This window comes from Chamaea fasciata, unplaced genomic scaffold (assembly GCF_029207755.1).
Source record: "Chamaea fasciata isolate MVZ Bird 193981 ecotype frontalis unplaced genomic scaffold, bChaFas1.0.hap1 SCAF_3, whole genome shotgun sequence".
Taxonomy (NCBI): domain Eukaryota; kingdom Metazoa; phylum Chordata; class Aves; order Passeriformes; family Sylviidae; genus Chamaea; species Chamaea fasciata.
Genome location: NW_027094088.1, coordinates 21,849,386 through 21,863,591, shown reverse-complemented (window position 1 = coordinate 21,863,591; position 14,206 = coordinate 21,849,386). Strand labels below are relative to the sequence as shown.

Here is a 14,206-nt window from a genome sequence, read left to right as displayed (position 1 = left end):
TACTTTTAGAAATATGGTTGTGAAGTCTCAGACATCATGGGAAGGCTAAAATAGAAAATCCTGGACACAGTCTATTATGCTGCTATTAAATTATGAGAACATTTTCTCAGGTTCAAGTTCATATGGATAGTTCTACCTTTTTTACATTAGGTATTATGAGCCCAAATGCCCTTCTCTAGGCTGCTTTCACTACTGAATTTGCTCTCTGTGGACTAAATCTGGGTTCATGCTGAGGGTTAGGATGATGAAGTTCTTTGTTTTCCAAATGGCTCTTTGTGGACAGTACAACTGTTTTGCAGATTTGCCCTTTGCACTGTAATTGAGTCTTCTTACTGACCCTGTCTCTATACTTAGCCACTATGGGTCAAGATACGCTTCTGAAGTTTGCTTAATAAAAAATTTACATGGCCAAGAAACAATGTAGTCAACGTAGAGAAGTATTCCCATACCTTTAGTACTAAGATAAAGCAATATGCTTGAACATAACTATAAAATATTTGGGAGAACATGGAATACAGCCTGTTATTCAGCTCTTTGGCTGAATGAGGGTATTATCCTTCAAATCAGCTGAAAGTTCTGAAATGCTCAGGACTTTGAAAGGGCACATGTACTTGGGTGCTCTTTTCTGGGCATTGCAAGTCCTGCAGCTTTCTTCCCCCAGTAAGAAAACTCAGTCAACTCTCCTTTAAAGTCTTTGGCCCTGGGCAAGTGCAAAATTGCATGGTAGGTGAGGAGTTAATGACATGCATGCAGCTGCTAATACTTAACTTCTGAGGCAATGTGGTCTTCAGGGGTAATTTCCAGACAGGCTCTGACATGTCACATTTACCATCAAATGCAGCTAGGGCCATTGCACATTTTCTTAGGGCTATCAGGAGCTCCTGTTGGCCTTCTTTTTGCCTGCTGTACAGATTTTCATTAACCAGTTGGACTCTCTATTTCCACATCTACTTCAGCTGAGTGCCTATGCACATACTGGTAACTCCAAGTTTCCCTGACTGACTAGATATGGTTACTGTTACTTGGTGACTTATCAAAGAGTATTGAGTCCTATTTCCCCAAGATGAAGTGGGTAAGGAGAAGTAATTGTGAGAGAAGGTGTCAGTGACAAAATATGGAAGGCCAGATAGCACTATGTAAGGGGAGCTCAGGAGATATTTGAAAGTTTAAATATATACCTGAAAAGAAAATAAGAAAGTTTTTGAAATTAATTAGAAGGTACAAAGAGATATTGGCTGAAGTGGCTCTATGGAGCAGTGGAAGACAGCCCCAAACATGTCCCAAGGCTGTGCCTCTGCTGTGCATTGAGGTGGGCAGATGCACTTGCCTTGCCACTCTAGCCTGGGGAGTAGCTGGTTTGGATGAAATTCCCAGGAAGGCAGGGGCCTCATTTTCGGGTGCCAGAACTCTGGCATTCTTATTTGGCGTGTGTTGACACTTGAACAGTACATACAACTCCATCTCTTTCATGAAGAAGAAGGCAGGAAGGTCCTGCAGTCACACCCCTGACCGCAATGCAGATATATCTTCCCTTGTGCCACTATCTGCTCTATCAGCTCTGCTCTCTGTTACTGTGAGGATAAATCCACAAGCACTCTGACATTCAGTTTGTCACACAGACCAAGAATTGAAAAAATAAAATGAATTAAAATAAAGGGAAGCAAGGTAATTACACTCATCTTCACAATATTCAATTCAGCTCCATCCAGATCTCTAATTTAAGGTCAGTCCAATAATTCAGTGAACAAAATAGAAGTGGATGCCATTAAAAACTGAATATTTACCAGGCTTCAGTGCTCACTGAACATAGCTGTTCTTTACCTTGGTAATTTACTGTCTTATTTGCCAGGCTAAAATCTGGAAAATTCTCCAAATACTACACAAAAATATACTACAATTTGGATTTGAATGGCACCAGTGGTAGTTTGTATTGATTTTCACACACAAGGTAGTAATTTCTGCTTAATTCTAAAGGAGAATATTCACACCTATGCAAAGAATTTTCTCAGTGCCAGGATAGTCAGGGATGGATTATGGAACGATAGCCTTCTTGTGAGTCTGAAATTTGTTACACTGTATGAAGGTTAGTCATTGAGGCAGGTGAATGAATGGGTGGTCTCTGTTTAATTTTTAATCTGCTCATTACTTTAGCTGCTGTCTTTGATGATATTCTCACCAGGGAGGCCAGGGGCTAAGCAGGTAATGCAGCAGAGCAGAATTTTTCTACACTAAAATTTCCTACTGTTACCAAATAGGTCCAAGCACAGCTCCCAGAAGTAAAAGTGATGAATAAGCAAAGTAATGTCATCCAACCTGGAAAACAGAAAGACTAGAAGACATAATCATAAAAATGTTGGAAGTGATGAGTGTCTTGTCTACACTAAAGTTCCCATGAGCGGTAACAGCAAGGGGAAATTTTTAGGAACATTTCAGTGATACGGAGCCATTAAAGTTGGTTCCTGTAGCTCAGGACCAAGGAATGTTTCTGCAGGGCAGTTTCAGACAGGACTGCTTTGTTTCTGGATTATCTACCCTCTGGATAAATCAGATTTTGATTTTCTTTGGTTCGAGTCCATTCATCTGCAGGAATTAGTCTATAAATTAATCACAGCATTAATCTATAAAGAGTTTAAAGCTGTTTATTAACTGAGGCATGACCCCTCTTCCTACTGGTGTGTCAATGAACTTCCAGTACTACCTGGCTGTGACATTTAGGGTGGCTCTTTGCCAACACATGGTTCTGTGGCACAGGCTGGACTCTGGCTCTCACAAAGAGATCTAAATGAGGGAAGGGGAGGCTGAAGGGAAGAGAGAACATACTCAGGTATTAGCAGCATCAGTAATTAACAAACAGCAAAGAGAAAGCAATATAGAACAATAGGTCATATGTGAGGCCTTTTATTTCAGAACTCTCTCTGTTTCAGGACTTGTTGCAATGTGGAAGTTGAGCCTTTGAAAACCATTGCCGAGGAGTCTTCCTGGTGAAAGATGGTGTGTCAGATAAACAGGACATAGGAGGCTGGCTATAGTCTCTGGTGCTGCTGAGCAGATGATGCCAACAGGTTTGGGGACTTCTGTCTGTAGCAGGGAAGCTCCTTGCCCCTGCAGCTTCAAGTGCTGATCAGAGGTTCCCTGTGCTCAGAGCTGGTCTCCAAGTGCTGTGCCACTAAGTTCTGTGAGGAAAAGTGTGAGGCAGTCCATTTAAATGTAACCACCTGTTGTAAATACAGATATTTGGATTTTAGAGGGGTGCAGGAACCTTTTCTCTGGCTCGACTGACAGTAAACAATCCCCTGAATCCCTGGAAAAAAAGAGAGGCAAGAGGTTTTTTTCCCCACTGTGGTAAATTCATGGCATTCTGAATCTGAGTGAATGGTGCCCATGTACTTCCTCTGAAGACCAAAACCACACTTCTATTCCCTTGAATATGAGGGCCAAACACAGGTGAGGAATTGGTTTTGTGGGATGGGAGGCTGGGGGGAGTTCTTTTCCCTATGGGCTATGTCTGTGTATATATCTAACAGAAACAGGGCTAATATTTCTGTTAGCTCCTGAACCTTATGAGTCTGTAGAATGACCTTAGACACCTCCTAACAGTCCCTGGATCTGCAACAGTACATACTGGAATAGTTTTAATTGTTTCAAACGATAATTTTGGCTACAAAACCACTGAAGTATGCAAATTATTCCAAACTTTATGGAATTGGTACTTCCTTTTTTCTTTGTTATTAGCACCAGACAAAGATAAAGCAACAGTGTAAATAGACAACTGAGTGTTCCTTGGGCCATGCTTGCTGATGAGACACTTGCATTTCCCTCTGTTCTCTCTCTCAAGATGCTGAGGCTTTACTCAGTAATTGCTCTCAATGTGGGTGAAGCTGGCCATATGGCAACCAGAAAACAGTTCTGGAAGAACTTTCACACATAGCTATTGCAGTGCTTTCCTTGCTAAATGAGGATTTTCTTCCTTAAGTCCAGATTTCACACTCAGATCTCTGGGGTGTTGCATTAAACCGCAAACAAGACTGAAGTGTTTGCATCAGCCTGTTGTAATTCCTAGGAGAAATCCACCTTCTCCTTCTCTTTTGTGCTATGGGGGTGTTTTGTTGAAACCTCTCTGGTCCATTTGAAGCTGGGGGGAGGAAGAACTCTCTTAGATTTGCTATTTAATCTGCACCAGGTTCATCAACAACTTTGTTGCCAGTATGTTCCCTTAGCACTGTCCCTGACGGGTTTCTCTGAATCCTCCCTCAGTTTTGCTTGCAAAAGTTCATTATGCTACTGTAAGTTTTAGATTAATTTTTCCATTTCTCAGATCTACAATTTGTTCCTCTAAAGCACCTGTTTCAGCCAAAGCATCTGTTTGAGTGTGATTGTGTATACAAGTTTGTCTTTCTATGACTTAGCTTGTCATATTTCGTTCAATCTCTCTGTGGTATCTAACCATCCACATGTCAAGCTGCAAACCAATATTGATTTCAGAGACCATATGCCATCCTGATGTCTACAAGCATTCCTCCTGGTAGTATCAATGGGAGCTCTTGTGGAGTCAGGGCTTTCCAAGCTTGGATGCTACTCTTGATACTTCTTGTGTTGGCTTATTAACTTTTCTTCATGACAGACAGAAATTTAGGTGCAACTCAAAGTAAAACTTGCTTAGTCAAATAACTACTATTTTGCTGTGAATCACAGTTCTCCTTTTAGCAATATTTAACTGCAAACTTTATGAAAAAAGTTGTACTATGAATGTGCCATAGTAGTTAATAGAAGTAACATCAGTATATATCTTTTGGCCTGTCCATATTTGGTGTTTGATTTAAACCTGCTGAAGTCAACAGAAAGATGAACGTGTATTTTAGAAGTCAGATTTATAGTTACCTAAGCCCTCTAGTTAGAGGAGCAGGGCATTTGGAAGCAGTGTTTCTTCATCACACCCTGGCACAATTTAGGATGTCTAGGCTACCTTAATCTGAGTCTGGCTCTCCTTCCATGGCCTCACTAGATATAGGTCTGTCTCAGGCTTTTGGGCAGTCCTCTGACCCTGCTAGCAGGGATGGAGCATGTGAGATGGTGTATGGACAGCACATGCACCTCTATGGAGTTCAGGGACTATTCAGTGGGACTGACTCTCCAGCAGTTTTTGGGCTGTTTTTCTAAGAGGCTCAGCAATGTGGATCTCCTTCATTATTCAGCCATGAATAGGAACTGTCTTGAAGGTCACAAATTAATTAGACTCTCTTATGTATCATCCTCCACAATTAAAGAGTATATTAGAGTGCCATCTTCCACTGTGAGTGTCTTTGTGCTAAAAGATGAGTGAGACCCTTCCAGTCCTGTCAGAAAGGTCGTCCAGCTACCTCTTTTCCTGTTTTGGTTTTTTAAATTTTTTTTTCCCACATGAAATGCCGTGGTCTTAAGCACTGCACTTCTGTAGCACTTGCCTAATTTTAATGTGTTTTTTTATCCAATAAATGTCAAGAAATTAAAAAAAAAAAAAGGTATTTCTCCTGACACAGACCTTTAATTCACTGTCTTTTAGAGACTGCTCTTTCTCAAAAGAGATTCTGGAATTCTGGCAAAAATCTACCAACTGCAAGTGCTGGCTGGAGGATGGCAGGCCATATCATAGAATCATGGAATATCTCAAATTGGAAGGCACTGATAAGAATCATATATTTAATAACCAAATACATGTCCAAGCATAAACACAAGACCCCAGTGTAAAAGTTTGGAAAGAATTAAGCTTCCCTTAGGCCAGAAGAGGAAAATGTTGGGGGAAATACATCAGTTTTAGCTCTTCAACAAGACAGAAAATCTAATGCTCTATGGTTGTACCTACCCAGCTCATGGTCATACCTAGCCCTTGGCCATAGCTACTGTGGTGGATATTGCAGCTGTAAAACAATACAGGGGCTGGAAACACTGGGATGAATACACCTTCAGTCATGAAAGTCTGTTCAGTCTCGATTTGTTGTACTGTTGGGGAAAATTCCTCCCAGACTCTTGCAGATAATTAAACTGATACTTCTTCATAGCACACAAATGGGCATCTATAGGTGTTAGTCATTAACTACAGGTGCGCATAGGCCCGTATGCAAAAGACTGTAAAATAAAACTTTTGAAGACAAGAAGTCCTAAAGTGCTTCTTTCTGGGTTTCATCACCTGGTCTGCATTAAGTTATTAACTTGTAGTCTTTTGTTTATTGCATTTATACTCTTCATGTTTCTATGGTGGGCAAGTACTCTATACAATAATATAAGAATGTTATATGAGAGCTAATGAGAAACACATGCAACCTGCTTAGTTTATTTTAAAACTTCTCTCAGGTTTACCCACTGTATCTGAGGTGATAAAATGAAGCTAGGATGAAACAAAATCTCTGTAAAAGGTAACACAAGTCCTGGTTACCTCTGAGTGAAGTATGATGAAAATACTGTCCTGCTTTTGCTTATCTTTGCTGCCATTTTCATTTCTTTATCTGGTTAAAGAAAGAGAGCTGGTGGTGGAGGAGGAGTATGGGGTGGGTTTGGGAGATGGAGGGCAGGGAGCAGACCTACTGAATAACGTGCTCAAGAGCTCTCCTGCACAATGAGATTAGCACGATGTGATCATTTTGGTGCCAAGGTGCTAACACAATAATACAAGCAAGTTTGCCAACTTTTCAAATTGAATGTATTTGATTATTTGCTTTTAATTAGTGTGAGTTTTGGAGTATGTACAGGATTGTTAGAGATACATGAAAAGCCTCCTATGGCAGGAGAGTGTATTCTCAGTAAAGATGGTACAGCATTGTTCTTTTTTAGCTGCGGAGAATGAGATTTAAGAGCTATGTTAAATGTTTTAGCCCGTTTCTATTGTGCCTCCATTTCAACCTATTGGCAAGCCCAAGTGATGCGAGAAAATAAACCTCTCATTTGATCTGAATGTTGAGCACTTTGCTATAAGAAGAATTTCCAGCCTAACTTCAGGATACAGAAAATATCACTGTTTCTTGACTAAATTCATGCTGTCATTTTTTCCCATGTAGTGTTCTCCTTTATGTTCATTTATCTTGAATGTTGTCAAGATTGTAGGTATTTAAAAATCCTTTTAAATGGCAGAAAGAGATTGCAGCTTTGGAGGAAATATAACAAGGCAAAATATTTATTTTGACCTCTTTCTCTTTTGTTTAGAAGAAGGAAGGCAGAGCAAAAGTGTCTTAGGGATTGTTTGGCTGATTTAGCACTGGCTGACTTCATGACTTGCCAGTCACCGGGAGTAACTCACCTCCCTGGATCAGGAGATGTGTCAGCAAAAGGAAAAGTAACTCTCCTTGCTTGGCACATATTGTAGGTCAATGTCCATTTCTCAGTTTTCAGCATTACCTGCCTTAACCGAGTTCAGACTTTTGGGCTTCCAACATCCAAAGAACAGGAATAAGAAAGACTCAACACACTCTGTGTGTAGTAGCAGAATCTTCTACCTACACTGCTCTTCAGGCAATTATTCACACTTATATATGCACACACATATATGTATTTTAAATACTCTCCCCTTAAACAATAGAGAAAAACAAATGGTTGACAATAACAATGGCAGCAGCTCTCCAACAAAAGCATGCAATTATTACAATTACACTATCCTTGATTAGGCTCCCATGCATTGCATTTCAATGTAATTGATGTTGTAGGTTGACACATTGGACACCAAATATTCTCGCCTGTCCCTTCACTCTTTTGTTTCAGAGCCTGATTTGCATTTTCTATGCTTTTAGTAATGAAGACTTAGCACTTTTCCTCCATTAGAAAAAAAAAGAGAGACACAATAATCTGCAACTCGGCACTTGTTTAAGGATTCTGACCCTCAAAAATACCACTTTGCTTCACACATTAGCTGCTTACAAAGAAGGAAGCTAATGTATCATCTAATTGGGCAAACCACTGCATCTGATTTCTCTCAATCAGACTATTAGCTTCGTAATTACCCATCTGCCTCATGTGGAAAAACGGCAAGGCGAACACCCAGCTAATAACATTCTCAAGAGCTCTCTACCACAATGAGATGAGCATGATGTTGTGGGATATAGTCCCTAACCATTTAAATGCCAAGGTGGTCTCACAATGCAGTGGGAGTCTGCCAACCTTCACAGTCTGAATGTGCTTAATTATTTGTCTTTAATTAGTCTGAGTTTTGGGGTCTGTGCAGGATTGGTGATGAAAAATGAACGTCAGGAAATAAAGCCTCTCGAGCTCCATGGCAGTCTGTTTTGCATCCTCCTGTCTGCTAAAATAGTGGTATGGATAGTAAGGTTTATCACTTGACCAACTCAAGTTCCCTCTCACTTTGCTTTTTATGGAGTAGAAAAAGTTTTCTGGTTACCTAAGCTAGGGAACTTTTTCAGAATTCAGATGGAGGGTGCTCAAACAAACTTCAGCATTGAGTATTTTATTTCCTGCAGTTTTACACTCTTGGCCTTTATGGAATTATTGCCAAACCGCACTAATTTAAGTGAGGAGATGCTCAGATCCCTCTTCAACAGAGAGAGGTGCCATTCTCTACTTCCAGTCCTGGTTCTGCCCCTCCTGGATAGTTCACAGTATCTCTGAGCATGTCTCCCACTCGGTCAACTTGCAGATTGCAAAAGGCTGGAATGCCCTTGCTACCTGACTCCAAGGTTGAAACCATATGGTCAAGTTGCAGGTGATTCTCTGAGAAGGGCCCTTGGCTCTGTTTTCACTCCCACATGTGGTTTAGTAAAGCCCACATCTGGTTGCAGGTAGAGTGCACAGCAAAATGCATCTGCCTAATCTGTGTTCTTTTCATTGATTTGGAAGCTTAGTGGAAATTCATTAAGGAGAAATCAAATATCGATCCGTACTGACTAATTACAAATAATTGAGTTTCCTTCACATGTGCTACCAAAAGGCATACAACATTCCTCATTTTAGTGTAATTTATTCTTTTTTCCTTGTTCCTAGAATGTTTATGGGCTTGATTGTACAAGTGCTGATGATCCCAGCAAGGTAATTAAGAACTCTTACAGACAATCTTACAGGAAAGGGAAAAACACTCACCCAATAAATAATGCTTAAAATTTTTTACAAGAAAACTGTCACATGTACCAAATTATTTTACATATTGATATATTTCCATTCAGAAACATTCATGCTTTGGCCTTTCCAGAAACCAGTACCCAAAATGCTGCCACAACTAGTGTCACAATAATATATAATGGTATATGAGGTATAAATGCAACTATTCATTAGTAACTCGATATTCTAACAACCCTCCCTGCCTTTCTAGCGGCAGGACTAGCAAGATGTGTACACAGCAAATGGAAACAACCAGATGGTCTTGCAGTTATGACCCTCACTCTCTTCTCTCCCATTGTTTACTGTTATCATTCATTGTACTACATCCAAACCCCTTTACAGGTCTGCCAGCATGGATTGCTGGATGAAGGCCCTAAACTGCAAGCTCTTCACATGCCTATTTCTAATACTGCATAAACATGGCTTGGGCCATCACAGATGATCTGGAAACTTCATCCTATAGTGGTTAGTCCAGGTAGCAGTTTTTTGTCACATGAATCAAAGTATTTACTGCCATGGTTGGGTCATGTGAATAACTCTGTTGACACAGGAAATTATTACATGCAGTTTTGGTTCAAGGCTTCTCAGCAATGCAGGCACCACTGAATATGAATACTCATAGTGTGACAGCCAAGAGAGGCCACCCCTGCTCCCAGTGGCATGAGAAATGGCCATGCAGGGTTGATTCCAGTGTTTCACAACAGGTTTGGGAGAAGTGGTAACTCTTCCTGAGGAGAGAACCCTCTTTCTTTCCTCAGCAGTGAAAAATATCCTGAGGACTGAGATATCTCCCTTGGAGACAGAGAAAGCTGGTCTGGCTTTCTGGACAATTGATGTAGTGAAATCCTTGTTTGCCTGTTTTGCTGTCCCTGGCAGTTTGTTGCCACAGACAATTGCTTGCATTGCCTCTACACAGAAACAGCTCTGGTAATTTCGTGAGGACCTGTGTGTTTTTTTGCTGCTTGGTAATTGTGTCATATTAAATAATATTTTTCAGTTGAAAGGCACATAGCATTTAAGCTTCCCAAAACCTTCACCAGATATCATTAAGGGATTCCCAGCTGCATCTCTGTGAAATAGTGTCCCTGTTTTATTGACTGCAAAACTGACATGAGGCCTTGGGCAATGCTGTGTAGTCATGTAGTTCTGTGAACAGCCTGAGTGTTCACCTGTTCATCAGAATGAGTACAGGGCATTAAATAACTTCAACTGTCTTATGCGTGTTGTCCTCACCCAGGTGGCATTCTGATCTTCACGGTATAGCTTGCCTGAGTAAGGACTGTGAGACTGTTACTTCAAATGCCTGTGTTCTCTGTGTTTTACCTTCACTTTCTCCCTGGTGACCTCTTTGTGGGAAAGAAGTCCAATCTTTGGTCAGACACACCACTTTAGTTGAGGTGTTGACTCACTTATGGCTTCAGATTAAACTGGTATGCCTGAAGTGTTAGTGCTCAACCAGTTCCCATCCCCTGTGCTTCCTTCTTCTACAACTGCTGGCTCCAAAGGGGACGGCCCAGCAGCTCTTGAATTGCTACTATTTAGCATCCAAAATACTACAGCAAATTCGCATTGGCTCCAGTTTTTTTTTTTCATATATTGGCCTGTAAAATGCAGCAGTTCAAGAGCTGACTCTTTTCTGCTCTGAGGTGATTATTGTCAGCCACAAAGTGGATAAACCCAGGATAAAGATGCCAGGCATGTGTTTTAGGGCAGGATCCACTACACTGTTCCTGCTGAAAGTACCAGCAAGTGCAGTTCTTGCTCACTTGCTCTGTTTATTGTGGCATGGATGTGTTGAGCCCATACCAGTGACAGTGGTTATTTATGGAACTGTTGCTTGGAAAGATTTGAGACTGAGTTGAGAATGACATTAAAGATGGCAAAAACCTCCTGTTGGATCTACAAAAAGTTTCTTCTGAGTCACTCCCCAGAGGCTGCTGCTGAATGACTCCCCATTTCAAACATGAATGCACATTAACTGGCACTAATTCAGAGGGAAAGCTGATGGGAGCTGTCTTGAGTGTTTTGAACTGCATGAATGGCCTGTGTTGTGGTTGTCGTGAGGGGAGAATCATTCATGAGGTAGAAGAGAAAATTAGAGACTTAAAGGATAACTGAGAGAGCCTAGGAATATGTCTTAAGCAGGAAGATACTTAGGTTTTTCAGAAAAATTCTCCAAGTTAAGATTTCAGTCTAAATATTTTTCTTGGACGTACATTTGCTAGCAGGAGGACTTCCTTGCTAGAGTAGGATTGATTCCTTCCAGTCTAGATATTCATTGCACTCATAAGCAATGGTTTACCTTTCACTAAAAAATAAGTGACTTTTTTGCCTGCTTTCTTGTCTCCAGGATATTAATTTTGCTCTCCTTTTAATGAATGAATGAATGAGGGATGGGATGGCATTTATAATTGTTTCTTAGCAAGGCAAGGCAGTAGTTCATCTTCTTTTCTGGCTCTGAACTGCCCTATTGGTTGTGCTGTCCACTGGCCATCAGTATTTCAGCTATATGTGACCTATTCCCTAAATTTCTGCAAAGCTACACCACTGGTACTTTGGTTCAGTTCCCTGTTTGACCACAGTGTTTCAGTGCTGTCTTGAGGTCCCCACTGAACTCTTGGCACATACTAGTGTTTGTTCTTTCTTGGGATATTACATGTTTCATGTAGTTGTGATATTTTCAGATGCTGAGGTAAAAAGGACCTTTGATATGCCTGGGACAGGTGAAAATGAGCTCCTTTCAGAGGTGGTATATGTACAGGACATAATCTGAAGGGGATTCTATTATGCTGTGTGTGTTCCTGGAATACCTTGTCTCTGCTGCTTTCTGTGAGTTTCTGCAGGATTTAAGCATATTTTGTGACTCTGGACTATTGCTCTAGTCCACCTTAGAAGATCAAACACCCTTATTGGCCCCAGATTTTCAGGGAACAACACATCAGCAGAGCCGGTGATGTTCTTGATTAGTTTAACTCACACAGCACACAAGTGCAATAAGGAACTCAGTCAAATGAAAGTCTTTTTCATCATTCCTTTTTCCTCTTAAAACAAAGCTGGCAAGGGCAACTGCCCAGCACATACAAATCAATGTATTCATAGTTCTGGGAAGTAATGTCTTATTTTTACCATTAGAAGCTCTTGGTTAACTAGGCTGAAATACAGAGTAAATAAAAGAACCAGAAGGGTGTGTTTTGACTTTAGGCAGAACAATCCAGGTGCTCTTCCCAGGGAGAGATTAGCAGCTCTCGTGCTGAGAGATTCTGGTGCACAGCCAGCTCTGAACAGCCAGTCCTGCATGCAGCCACCTCTGGAGTAGACAGAAAGTGAATTTAGGAGAGGAGGCCAGGACAAGTCTCTGTTCTTTTAAGTTAGACTGCAATGCCAGACACTATTTCTCTGTGGTGCCTTATTTAATTCAAGAAACTATATTTAAAAAAAAAATCTCAAACCTTCGCTAAGATTTGAACCTTAATAAGGGCATTAGAAATATCAGACTGAAACACCAGAACAATCCTTCTATGCATCATTTGAAAAAACTTCTTCCTTCCATGGTTTAGCTTTTCTAAAAACTGCTAATACCCAACCAGTTTTGTTTAAATACACAGGATCCAGTTTATTCCACTGGGTTTTTGTTCGGTGCCAGGCTACAAGATCACTTCACAAAAAGAGGGCACTGTCTCCATCATAACCTAGACCTATTTGCGATTCACCCCTTTCACCTTGGCTGCGTGGCTGTTTGTTCTCATCAGGACATAAGCTGAATATTTATAATAATAAGCCTTTATTGAATGGTGGTGTCCAAACTCATGGTATTACTTGCAGCAACACTTGGGGTAATGAAGAGTTCAGTATTATCAGTCACAGACTTGGTTTTGATAGCAGTGAACTGACTTCTGCTATGTGGAGAGACTAATGTAGCTGGACTGGAAAGGACTTTATAAACAGCAGTTTTGCTTAGGGCATCAGCTGTCAATCATTTTCTGTGAGAGCTTCCAAATGAGGTTAGTGTGCTGGATAGGCATGTTGTCTGTTTTTTAATCAAGTCCTTGATGCAATCTTCATGGTCCTTCTAGATTCCTGGAGGAGACTCTGGACAAGGATCTAAAAAAATTGTCAAGAAGTGCACCTGGAATGACAAAGAATGACAGAAGACTCCAGTCAGATGACATCCTCAGAGAAGTTAGCAAACTTGACTTGGTGACAGATGAATTGGAGGGTGGTATCTGATTTCAAAGAGAATGGCTTTTACTCTTTTTGTCTGATAAAGTGAAGCTGAATGGACTGGAATTTATGAAAGATAATATTGATAAAGTTATTTTAATCTGTAATGTCCCATTCCATTAAGTAATAATTCGAAGTTTACACTGCAAATGGACTGCTATTGAAACTGCACTGCTGGGCCATTAATTAAAGTGTGAATGACTTTTATGGTAGCTAAATTAAAGAGACCTATGCCTACCCATATTGCAGTGGTAGCTACTTTCTTCTTGGCCATGACAATCAGTTGATGGTTTTATGATACAATCCCATGTTTTGTACCAGCTTGCTCAAGCTTGTCCATCTCATGGTGAGGGGAGAGCCTTCCTGTAACAGTCTCTTTTCCTAACAGATAAGGTAGTGGCTGTTGCACTGAAGACCAGGGAAGCACACAAGAAATTTGCCAGCTAGGTCTTGTGAGGAGGTAAAGAGCCCAGTAGGAAAATTGCCTTTCCCCTCTGCTTAATAAAACAGGCTGAAGCTGTATTTCTTCATCTCCTTCTGCCCTGGTGCATATTCTTGATAGGATTTTATTTGGTTGCACAGCAAAAGGGGCCTTTTGATCTTCACGCAGGCTCCAGGATCTTGAATAATAAGAATCAGTTTTTAAAATAAAATCTTTAACACAAGCCTACTATTTTAAATCAGAAAGGACTACTTTTTGGGAAAGCAAAATGCATTTGGTCCCATCTTGCCAACAACATGGAGTTGCTGCATGCCTGGTGCAAGGGGAGTAGCCAGGAGCAATAACCCTTGCAGTGGCTGCACAGTGGCTGGCTCCCGGGATTTGGAGGGTCTCTGCCCAGTTTCAGTGGACAGGTGTCATTTCCACACAGTGAAAAAAACCATCCTCTGAAGCAGGCACTAATTGGCCCCC

At 40.8% G+C, this 14,206-nt stretch overlaps 1 long non-coding RNA gene across 2 annotated transcripts in view; it reads left to right on the top strand.

Annotated features, from left to right (window-relative positions):
- Positions 1–13,526, top strand: part of LOC136287626 (uncharacterized) — a 34,194-nt gene extending 20,668 nt beyond the window's left edge. For both annotated transcript variants that reach the window (XR_010720212.1, XR_010720213.1), the window contains one exon: positions 13,146–13,526. This is a non-coding gene — a long non-coding RNA (uncharacterized lncRNA). The remainder of the gene's footprint in view (positions 1–13,145) is intronic.
- Positions 13,527–14,206: the final 680 nt, after the last annotated feature.